At 38.6% G+C, this 12,406-nt stretch overlaps 1 pseudogene; it reads right to left on the reverse strand.

Annotated features, from left to right (window-relative positions):
* Nucleotides 1-4,456: 4,456 nt before the first annotated feature.
* The window catches only part of LOC138515220 (mitochondrial transcription rescue factor 1 pseudogene), a 166,527-nt pseudogene continuing 158,577 nt past the window's right edge, over nucleotides 4,457-12,406 (reverse strand).

The raw sequence follows: 12,406 nt of genomic DNA on the forward strand, positions 1-12,406 counted from the left end.
TGTATCAGTTTTCCCCTTTCTCCTCTTTCTTTTACATTGCCATAATAATGTATATTCCATATATTCCATATAGGTGTGTCCCCTCTTTAGTACATACATTTCCCAACCTCTGCTCTTTTTATTATATCAGTATTTCAGTAGTAGCCATTTCCCAATTCAGTCAGTCATTTTTAAGGAATTGCTACTTCACATTCCCCTTCTTCTACTGAGCATGAAACTAGACTTTCATGTGCTTTTCTGACTTCTGACTTCTGATAGGTGGATCCGGTATTTCAGGCCCTTCTCTTTAACTGCCAGAGCGGTACAATATATTACTTCATAAGGGCCATGAAATCTTGGTGAGTTCCACCTTCTTACAAAGCTGCACACATATACTAGTTCACCTGGCATTAATGTTTTTGCCGGGCTGACCACTACAGCCATTGTTGTCTCTGTTTCATTATCCTTTGTGAAGGGCAGTGCAATTTTTTTGGCAATGATTCTCTCGCCTTGTGTGAACTGTGTGAGATACTCTTTAAATTCCTCAACTAAAGGAGTTGCAGTTTTGTGAGCATCGGTCACACTCCTTACTATTGACAGGGGTGTTTGCATGCATCTCCCTGTCACTATTTCATGGGGGGATAAGTGGTGGTCTTTGCTAGGATATGCACATAGAAGGAACAGGGCCAGAGCAATAGACCCAATTCTTCTTAAGGGTGTGGCACAATGTAGACAGTCTGCTTTTGAGGAGGCTATTGGTTTTCTGTACAACCCCATTTGCTTGCGGGTGCTAAATCAAACACATTTTATGTTTTATTCCCAATAGTGTAGTCACTTCTTTGAACTGGTCATTGACAAAATGTGTTCCGTTGTCGGAACGGATGACATCACCTATTCCCCAACGTGGGAACACCTCTCTTACCAAATATTTCACTGCGCGTCTGGGTGTGCACATGGTCCTGCTTCCACCCACTGTGAGAAAGGGCAGACCACCACTATCAAGTAGCTCGCACAATTGCACCTTTCCCCCATGTCCCTGTAATTAATGTGCACCTCACGAAAAGGTCCAAATGGGCAGGTACGTTCGGAGAGTCATTCCTGAATTGTATGTCTGGCACGTGATACATTCAATGGTCATCTTAATGAGGTGTTCGTGGAGGTTTGGAACAAACCAGCCGTCCTGGATATCTGCAGCTATGTGCTGTTTTGTTGTGTGGGTGGGGAAATGCAATTGTTGGAATGCTATTTGTAACAGCTCTACGGGCATCCCTTCTTTCCCTGTTGTGTCCTGTCTCCAAAGGAGATCTGTTGATAACTGTGTACAACCTCTTTTTAACCATAGGTGTTGTTCTGCGGATGGAGCTCTCTCTTGTAATTCTATTATTTCTGCTATAGGCAAGGCATTATATCCGTCCTCCTTCTCCTCCTCTTATCTATGTCTCTGAACACATTCTACAGGCAGTGTTTTGTAGAATATGCAGCTTTTTTGGCTGCAGCGTCCACTGCTGCGTTTCCCAGTGATAATTTGTAACTGCTGTTTGTGTGGGCTTGGCATTTTACCAGTGCCACCACATATGTTTCTGCAAGTGCCTCAATTAATTCATTTAACAATGCTGCATGTTTTATAGGTGCCCCATCTGACCTCCAGAATCCCCTCCTTCTCCAGCGGGACAGTACAACATGCACTGTGATGGTGACATAAGCAGAATCTGAATATATTGTCACTGCGCAGCCTTTTACTGCGCGCAAAGACTCAATTAGAGATACTAGTTCCACGGCCGGTGCTGAATAATGCATGGGTAACCTTTTTTGGACCAAATTCTTATACTTCCCCCTCCTCCATTCTCACCACTACTGCACCCACATCTTTCTCCTTTTTCTGGGTGAGAACAGCAGGTGTCCACAGTTTTGTGGATCACTCCCGTCCCCTGCACAACTTATTGTAATGACAACCAAATACTCATTTATTCTTGTGCGTTAAAAATATAAATTTATGTAATGATGATCACAGCATCAAAAAAGTTTCAGAAAAAACATTGTTCAAAGACAGTTTAACATGTGTAAACAATAGTAATTACGCAAAAGATTTTTTGTAGTGATAAACATAAATTGTTACTATAACTTCATAGTCTGATTTCAAAAACAATCTTTCAACATTCTATTGTGTGTCACAGGTAAACATTTGCATGTTGTAGATTCATATATAACATATAATTGTTCATCTTTCTCAGTTATATATGATCAAACTGGTCTTAAATGCAATACTCTTTAGGCGTTTCAGGGAAAGCATGTCCCCTTCGTCAGAAGATGTCTACCAATGTTTTCCTTTCTCAGTATATTTACAAAATATGGTAAATGAACAAGTAGTTTAGTAATCTTGACACTTGATAATGTATCTCTGTCATAACTGGATGTCTCATAATCTATAATCACCTGGTTGTGTCATTCACTGCTTTTGTTTTGGACCCTTGTGCCTTCTTAGTATGTTTGATAATGCCAATTTTAAAGAGTATAAAAAGAGACTTGATATGAGTCCCAATCAATGATGAAGCAGTTATTACAAATAGCAAAACTGCCTCAAGAATTATTTAGTAGAAAATAGTGCCCGTAATTACCTGTATTCCAGGTTAGATTCTCCCTTAATGATGTGATATAGGGATTTTCACAACTCCTATAGTAAAGGTGGGTACATGCGGTCAGCCATAATGTGTGTTTCCACGAGAAAACATCACTCTGTATTGATTATCCTGTGGATAGAGAAAAGCCCACTATAGCTATTTACATACTGGTACATTTAAATTCTACTGAAGCCATTAAAGAGATCAGTTTGTGGAAATATTCCTCACACTGTCAGTAATTCTTACCATGCTTTCATGGTGAACCACAATGTGTTGCCAAAATCCAACTATCCGGATTCAGTCATGTATGTACAAGAATCTTCAACCCCCTCCTGAAAAAAATATGTAACCAAATATCAGTGGTCGTGGTTTGCCTCTAAAAAATGATATAAGAGTCTTACTATGGTTTATAACCTCTTATAATCAACTGCAGAATATTCATTATGTTTAAGTACTACTAGCTTACCTGTGAGGGGGGACACTCTATTATGAGCTCTGTATTACAACAGCATTAGATTCAGCGTTATCCAAAATGGCCGCTATGTTTTTTTGCATCCACTGCATCCAATCAATAGTCCAATGATGCCCAAGTTGTCACCTGAAATAATATTCAGACGGACAGTATTACTGCCTAAGTCTGTCAGTGAGAAAGTCTCACTAAGATATAAATGTATAAGCAAGCTTACAGGGGCTTGACTTCCTTCAATATTATCTAAGCTTACCTTAAAGGGGACAATCTGGAACGAGCTCCATCTGCAGACGCTCGAAAAACGGCATGTCCAAAATGGCCATCGTTTTGTTTACGTACCGCTGTGATGTCATCACGTAAAGACGCAATGATGTTACTTTGTTTACTTTTTACCGTGATGCTGTTTTAAGCTGCGTACTCAATATTGACGCTTGGCATAGTCCTGTCCTCATTTATTTTAACAGTAATGTAGTTTAAATATGAAAATGAAAAAAACAGTCCTTTGAAGGTTCCTATTCTGATTGTAATGTATTCTAAACTGTCTGATTCATGATAACTCATTTAAATACGAAAATCTGTTCACAAGACTATTAAGCCTTATCATCATCCAGTGATTATAAATGTAACCAGTATTCTCACAATCTGATATATGCATATATGAAGGACACATTTACATAGTCCTAAATTGACAATGTGTATACATTTAACAAAGGAAATGGTCAATTGTATGTTCACAATCTGACAAGTATGTGTATCAGGGATACTTCTGCCCCGTCTTAATTTTTCAGGTAGATACTTAGGAACCAATGTATTTAGTCAACAGATAGCTCCATTACCCACATGTAAACTGTGTAGCTGCTGAACCTTCTACAAGTAGGAGCCCAAGTTATACTCCTCGTTCATTCCATTTGGAGATAAGCTGTTCAATTTCTCAATCCAGTAAAGTTCCCTCTGACTCATGTGTCTGATATGATCTCCTCCTCTTTGTGATTTTTTGACCACTTCTAAAATGATCACTTTAAGTTGCGCTATGGTACATTTATTTTGTGCAAAGTGTCTTGCTACTGGTGATTTGATGTTATTTGTACGTATAATGCTCTTGTGCTCATTCCATCTTTCCTTTGCCTTTCTGATAGTTTGTCCCACATAGACAAAACTGCAAGGGCAGCTCAGTCCATATACAACTGATTTTGTGTCACATATGGTATAATCATTAAGTCTGATCTTATTGCCATTATGGGGGTGTCTCACATAACTCCCTTTCATGACGTTGTTACAAACCTTTATTCACTGTATTTCATCACTTCTGTTTAGTATTAAGGCAACAGTCAGTGATCATGCATCAAGACATGACACATTAAAAAAATGTGTGTACATCTACTTTGGCCAGAATAGCACACCAGCAAACAAACATGATACTAGGACAAAAAGGGGTGAGGGAACATTCACCTATTACAAGTTGTTTTTAACATGGTAAAATAAACACCTCAATCTGCTAACTACAAATGTTTGTTGTACACTACTTTCATATGCCAGCCAGCTACTTTAAAACATCTTGCTTTGGAAGTTTCAGGCTTTTCCAGCGTCTGAGCAATACTTTGTATTTTTCAGTTGCGTTTTTTTCTTCTGGCACATTTTTCACGATCACTCTCATAGCTGTCACAGTGTCAGCTTCTTTATCCTGTTTAACTATAAAATCCAAGCTGTCCCCAACTTTCACAGCTCTGCTTTTCTTCCACAGCTTCTCTCCGTTCAGTCTGAGCTGGTTACCGTAAAATGCATCTTCCACTTTGTTTCTTGCAACATCCAGGCCAGCTTTCATTACGACATTGTACCGAAAGGATTGCACCGATTTGACAAGATCTTTATAATGTTTTGGCAGGTTAGGGTCTGGTTCAATCTCATCGTCAAAGTCACCCTTTCCTAAGTCATCATTGTCGTCGTCCTCATCATCATCATCATCATCCTCTTCGCCTTCCTGCAAGGTCGGATTCCTGTTCGTCTTTGAGATTTTGTTGCTTTTTAGTCTTACAGAAAAGCTCAAGTTGTTTTCTAGATTAAATCTTTGCCTTCCGGCAGGCTTTACTGAAAAGGCTCTATTGACAGCTCCATTGGCACCTGTTCCATGATATGCAACTCTTGTTTGACTGTCAGAAAGCAGTACACATGGTCTCCTGAATGTGCAGTAACATAATCTCTCTGACAGTCTAATACAAACATTAAACTGTCTAAAAATGCAGAAGGGCAATGTGAAGCCTGTCACATCATCTCCTGATTCTGCCAGGAATCAGGACACAAGTGTTTCCTCTTTTTCAAGCTTTGTTGTTTGTCAATCTTTGTCCTTTCTGCTTTCACTAGCTGATCTTTAACATTCCTGCCTCTCTTGTATGCAATTATCTGGGGTTTTGGGAATAATCTGTCCAACTGTGGATCCATCTTAATAATACTCCAATTCTTTTTGATTATTCTTGTGATATGATGGCTTTGTGCAGAATATCTCAGACCGTGGAGTAAAGGAATGTCTTAAGATTTGTTCTTAGTAGTAAGGAGATATTTCCTATCTAGTTTGCAACTTTGTCTTTAGCCTTTTCAACAATTTCCATTGGATAGCCTCTCATTTTGTATTTATCAGCCAACATTTGATTTTCTTGCTGTAGTCTTTCTATATCTGATGTTATTCTTTTTAACCGTAGAAATTGTCTGTAAGGTAAATTGTTCCTTAAGTGGTCAGGATGATGTCTCAAATAATGTAGAGAGTTATTGATATCTGTAGGTTTGTGGTAAATATTGGTGATGATTCTTCCTCCTGGTCCAATCTGTAGTTCCACATCCAAGAAATGCAATTTAGGTTCTCCTACCTCCATGGTAAATTTGATGCAATTATGTGTGTGATTTATGAAAAGGCTTCTAAATCTTCTTTTGTTTCTCTCCAGATGACAAAAATGTAATCAATATACCTCTTCCAAGTTATCAAGTTCTTTTGCCATTTATTCACATTTAGTATATGCATGCTCTCTAAATGAAACATAAATAGGTTGGCATACGCTGGGGCCATAAATGAGCCCATTGACGTGCCTGGTGCTTGTAGGTAAAATTGTGATTTGTTCCTGAAGTAATTATTGACAAGTATGATCTTACTTAATTCTAAAATGAAGGTGTTATTGGCTTCGCAGTTATTATTCAGTAGTGACCACTTTAGTGCTTCTAGTCCGTCCTGGTGCGGAATAAATGTATACAGACTTTGTACATCAAAAACGACTAATATATCATCCTCTTTGATAGTTGTTAATGTGTTCAGATGGATAAGAAAGTCTGTAGTGTCTTTCAGGTAAGTATGGGCACTTTGGACTATTGGTTGTAAAGCTTTATCTACATAGATTGCTAGCGGGTTAAAGATACTGTTTGTGCCCGCCACTACGGGTCTCATCGGTGGTGTTTTCAACTCTTTATGAATTTTGGGCAACCCATAGAAGATGGGTGTGATCGGATGTTCATTGGTGAGGAATCTCGTTTTTTCAGAGATCTAATTGTTTTCTGCTGCTTTGTCAAGTAAATTCTTTAACATTTCAGTGATATCCTTAATGGGATCTTGATCAATTTTTATATATGTATTTTCATCCTCGAGTAGTTCATTGATCTCACTGAAATGTTAAAAAATGTACTTGACAATGCAGCAGAAAACAATTGGATCTCTGAAAAAATGAGAAGATTCCTTACCAATGAATATCCGATCACACCCATCTTCTATGGGTTGCCCAAAATTCATAAAGAGTTGAAAACACCACCTATGAGACCCATAGTGGCGGGCACAAACAGTATCTTTAACCCGCTAGCAATCTATGTAGATAAAGCTTTACAACCAATAGTCCAAAATACGCATACTTACCTGAAAGACACTACAGGCTTTCCTAACCATCTGAACACATTAACAACTATCAAAGAGGATGATATATTAGTCTCTTTTGATGTACAAAGTCTGTATACATCTATTCCGCACCAGGACGGACTAGAAGCACTAGAGTGGTCACTACTGAATAATAACTGCAAAGCCAATAAAACCTTCATTTTGGAATTAAGTAAGATCATACTTGTCAATAATTACCTCCGGAACAAATCACAATTTTACCTACAAGCATCAGGCACGTCAATGGGCTCATCTATGGCCCCAGCATATGCCAACCTATTTATGTTCCATTTAGAGAACATGCATATACTGAATGTGAATAAATGGCAAAAGAACTTGATAACTTGGAAGAGATATATTGACAACATTTTTGTCGTCTGGAGAGGAACAAAAGAAGAGTAAGAAGCCTTTTTGAATTTCATAAATCACACACATAATCGCATCAAATTTACCATGGAGGTAGGAGAACCTGAATTGCATTTCTTGGATGTGGAACTACAGATTAGACCAGGAGGAAGAATCATCACCAATTTATACCACAAACCTACAGATGTCAATAACTCTCTACACTATTTGAGGCATCATCCTGACCACCTAAGGAACAATTTACCATACAGCCAATTTCTATGGTTAAAAAGAATAACATCAGATACGGAAACACTGCAGCAAAACAATCAAATGTTGGCTGATAAATACAAAACGGGAGGCTATCCAACGGAAATTGTTCACAAGGCTAAAGACAAAGTTGACAAACTAAATAGGAAATATCTCCTTACTACTTAGAACAAATCTAATGACATTCCTTTTCTCCACGGTTTGAGATATTCTGCACAAAGCCATCATATCACAAGAATAATCGAAAAGAATTGGAGTATTATTAAGATGGATCCACAATTGGACAGATTATTATCAAAACCTCAGATAATTGCATACAAGAGAGGCAGGAATTTCAAAGATCAGCTTGTGAAAGCAGAAAGGACAAAGATTGACAAACAACAAACCTTGAAAAAGATGAAAACAGGCACATATCCATGCCTGAACTGTTGCAACTGTAACAACGTCATGAAAGGGAGTTATGTGAGACACCTCCATCATGGCAATAAGATCAGACTTAATGATTATACCACATGTGACACAAAATCAGTTATATATGGACTGAGCTTCCCTTGCGGCTTTGTCTATGTGGGACAAACTATCAGAAAGGCAAAGGAAAGATGGAATGAGCACAAGAGCAGTATACGTACAAATAACATCAAATCACCAGTAACAGGACACTTTGCACAAAATAAACATACCATAGCGCAACCTGAAGTGATCATTTTAGAAGTGGTCAAAAAATCACAAAGAGGAGGAGATCATTTCAGACACATGAGTCAGAGGGAACTTTACTGGATTGAGAAATTGAACAGTTTATCTCCAAATGGAATGCACGAGGAGTATAACTTGGGCTCCTTCTTGTAGAAGCTTCAGCAGCTACACAGTATACATGTGGGTAATAGAGCTATCTGTTGACTAAATCCATTGGTTCCTATGTACCTACCCGAAAAATGAAGACGGGGCAGAGGTATCCCTGATACACATACTTGTCAGATTGTGAACATGCAATTGACCAGTTCATTTGTTAAATGTATACACATTGTCAATTTAGGACTATGTAAATGTGTCCTTCATATATGCATATATCAGATTGTGAACATACTGGTTACCTCTATAATCACTGGATGATGTCAAGGCTTAATAGTCTTGTGAACAGATTTTCCTATTTAAATGAGTTATCATGAATCAGACAGTTTAGAATTCATTACAACCAGAATAGGATCCTTCAAAGGACTGTTTTTTCATTTTCATATTTGAACTACATTACTATTAAAATAAATGAGGACAGGACTATGCCAAGCATCAATATTGAGTATGCAGCTTAAAACAGCATCACGGTAAAAAGTAAACAAAGTGATGTCATTGCGCCTTTACGTGATGAAATCACAGCGTTACGTAAACAAAACGATGGCCATTTTGGACATGCCGTTTTTTGAGCGTCTGCAGACGCAGCTCGTTCCCGATTGTCCCCTTTAAGGTAAGCTTAGATAGTATTGAACGAAGCCAAGCCCCTCTAAGCTTTGTTATACATTTATATCTTAGTGAGACTTTCTCACTGACAGACTTAGGCGGTAATACTGTCCGTCTGAATATTATTTCCGTTGACAATTGGGCATCATTGTACTATTGATTGGATGCAGAGGATGCAAAAAAACATAGCGGCTATTTTGGATAACGCTGAATCTAATGCTGTTGTAATACAGAGCTCATAATAGAGTGTCCCCCCTCATAGGTAAGCTAGTAGTACTTAAACATAATGAATATTCTGCAGTTGATTATAAGAGGTTATAAACCATAGTAAGACTCGTATATACCATTTTTAGAGGCAAACCACAACCACTGATATTTAGTTACATATTTCTTTCAGGAGGGGATTGAAGATTCTTGTACATACATGACTGAATCCGGATAGTTGGATTTTGGCAACACATTGTGGTTCACCATGAAAGCATGGTAAGAATTACTGACAGTGTGAGGAATATTTCCACAAACTGATCTCTTTAATGGCTTCAGTAGAATTTAAATGTACCAGTATGTAAATAGCTGTAGTAGGCTTTTCTCTAGCCACAGGATAATCAATACAGAGTGATGTTCTCTCGTGGAAACACACATTATGGCTGACTGCATGTACCCACCTTTACTATAGGAGTTGTGAAAATCCCTATATCACATAATTAAGGGAGAATCTAATCTGAAATACTGGTAATTACGGGCAATATTTTCTACTAAATCATTCTTGAGTCAGATTTGCTATTTGTAATAAGTGCTTCATCATTGATTGGGACTTAAATATCGTCTCTTGTTATGCTCTTTAGGTTTGGCATTATCAAAAAAACTAAGAAGGCACAAGGGTCCAAAACAAAGAGCAGTGAATGACACAACCAGGTGATTATAGATTATGAGTCATCCAGTTATGACAGAGATACATTATTTAGTGTCAAGATTACTAAAATACTTGTTTAATTTCCATATTTTGGAGATATACTGAGAAAGGAAAACATTGGTAGACATCTTCTGACGAAGGGGACATGCTTTCCCCAAAACGCCTAAAGAGTATTGTATTTAAGACCAGTTTGATCATATATAACTGAGAAAGATGGACAATTATATGTTATATATGAATCTACAACATGCAAATGTTTACCTGTAACACACGATAGAATGTTGAAAGATTGTTTTTTAAATCAGACTATGAAGTAATAGTAACAATTTATGTTTATCACTACAAAAAATTATTTGCGTAATTACTTTTGTTTACACATTTAAACTGTCTTTGAACAACTTTTTTTCTGACACTTTTTTGATGTTGTGATCATCATTACATAAATGTATATTTTTAACGCACAAGAATACATGGGTATTTGGTTATCATTACAACAATAAGGTGTGCAGGGGATGGGAGGAATCCACAAAACTGTGGACACCTGCTGTTCTCACATTGTTTGACACAACCCAGTGTGAGGGTTGTTATTCTCCCCTGCACCCCATCAATTACTTTAAGATATTAACCGTATTCGAAATAGGTGTGCTCTAGGCCAATTAGTTTCTCCTTTTTCTGGGCAAATTGATGCTGATCCATCTATGAAATACACTTATCCCTCATCAAGTGCATTCTCACTTGCTTTGGGAATACATCATAAGTGGCACAATCATGGTTCTGTATGGCCTCCATTGTACATTCCTCTGTAAGGAACGTGGCTGGGTTTACGGTCTTGCAACATACTATGTGGATGTTTGGGCTTGAAATAATTATTTGGTAAGCTGTCGCTCTTTGTATGGTGAGTATAGATTTGGATCGTTCAAGGATGGCGAACAAGGAGTGTAAAACAAATAACGTGATAGAGCATCCCATCACGACTCTAGAGCTTTTCTCAATTGCAAATGGGGCTGCTGCAAAGGCTTTTTCACACACAAACTGACCCTGCATCACCGAGTCCAGGGAACCGCTGTAATAAGCTATCAGCTTTGGTCCCAAAGACGTTTTCTGTGTCAGTACTGCTGTCATTAATGTTCCATTACAGTGTGAGAACAGGAAAAATGCACACTCATAATCAGGTGTTGCAAGGACGGGTGCTTTGCAGATCATTTTGTTTAATGTGTTGAAGGCAGTGTGCATTTCGGGGGTCGATGTTATTGCTTTGTTTTCCTTTTGGGCCTCTTTTAGTCCCTGCAATAAGGGTTTGGTTTATGCTGCATAATCTAAAATCCATGCACGGCAATAGTTGCAAATGCCAAGGAATGTCTGCATGTCCTTCACTGTTTGGGGTCTGGCTGCTGCATGAACTGTGGCAGCCCTGTCTGGTATTATTCTTTTAGCATTGACTGGGTAGCTGACTTGCATTGCACTACTTCTATCACCAAAATAACCCCCCAGCTATGGACCGACCACCACCTAATCGGCTTCTCCTTAGCAATAGATAAACAAACACCTAAAGTTACAGTTATGGCACCACCCCTTCCTAACAAATGTTAAAAAAAAACATCATGGCAGACAAACTACTACCTCACCTCCTCCCATCCCTTAATTCCTTACCAAGCAACTCTGACCCTAATCTCCTCGTGGAGGTCTTCAACAACACCATGACCAAGGCCTTAGACATCATTGCGCCAGTTAAACTTTGCAAAAGTAAACAGTAGGCTCATCTTAATGCCTGCTTCACACCGAACCTTAAAGAACTAAGGCTCAAAAAAAGAAAATTACAATCCCTATGGCGACACATCCCCTCGGATGAAAACAAACTACAACTAACTCACTTTGCAAACATGTACTAAGGAGCTATTCACTATCCTCTGGGAACTGGAAGCCCCCATTACCCCCCTAGACAATGTACCGAAGGACAAACAATGGTGCACCAGCATTCTGAATATCCTGTCTAGCAAAATAACATCACTCCAAATCAAAATAACCAATAAAAAGGCCTCCCTGATCCCCACTGAGACGCATCCCACCACCCCGACTGAAGCTACCAGTACTTTAGCACCATTCAGATTCACTAAATTTTCTATCCTGGAAACCGAGAAAATCATCTTATCTCTGAAGCCATCAAACGGCCAAGGTGACAACTGCCTGCTCAAATAATCAAAGATGCAGCAAGAGGCCTTGCACCATTCATCTTAAAATTAATCAATGCCTCCTTCAAAACGAACACTGTCCAAAGTAAACTCAAAGAGTCCTGGGTCCTACCTTTGCTCAAGAAACAAACCCTAGACCCGTCCATCCCTACAAATTATAGACCCGACACCACGGTACCGTTCTTCCTTAAAATAATTGACAGAGTTGCGTATTTGCAAATTCAGAACTACTTGGAAGCAAACCACCTACTAGGCTCTCGCCAATCC

Source organism: Ambystoma mexicanum, chromosome 6q (genome assembly GCF_040938575.1).
Source record: "Ambystoma mexicanum isolate Mex_15411 chromosome 6q, UKY_AmexF1_1, whole genome shotgun sequence".
NCBI lineage: Eukaryota > Metazoa > Chordata > Amphibia > Caudata > Ambystomatidae > Ambystoma > Ambystoma mexicanum.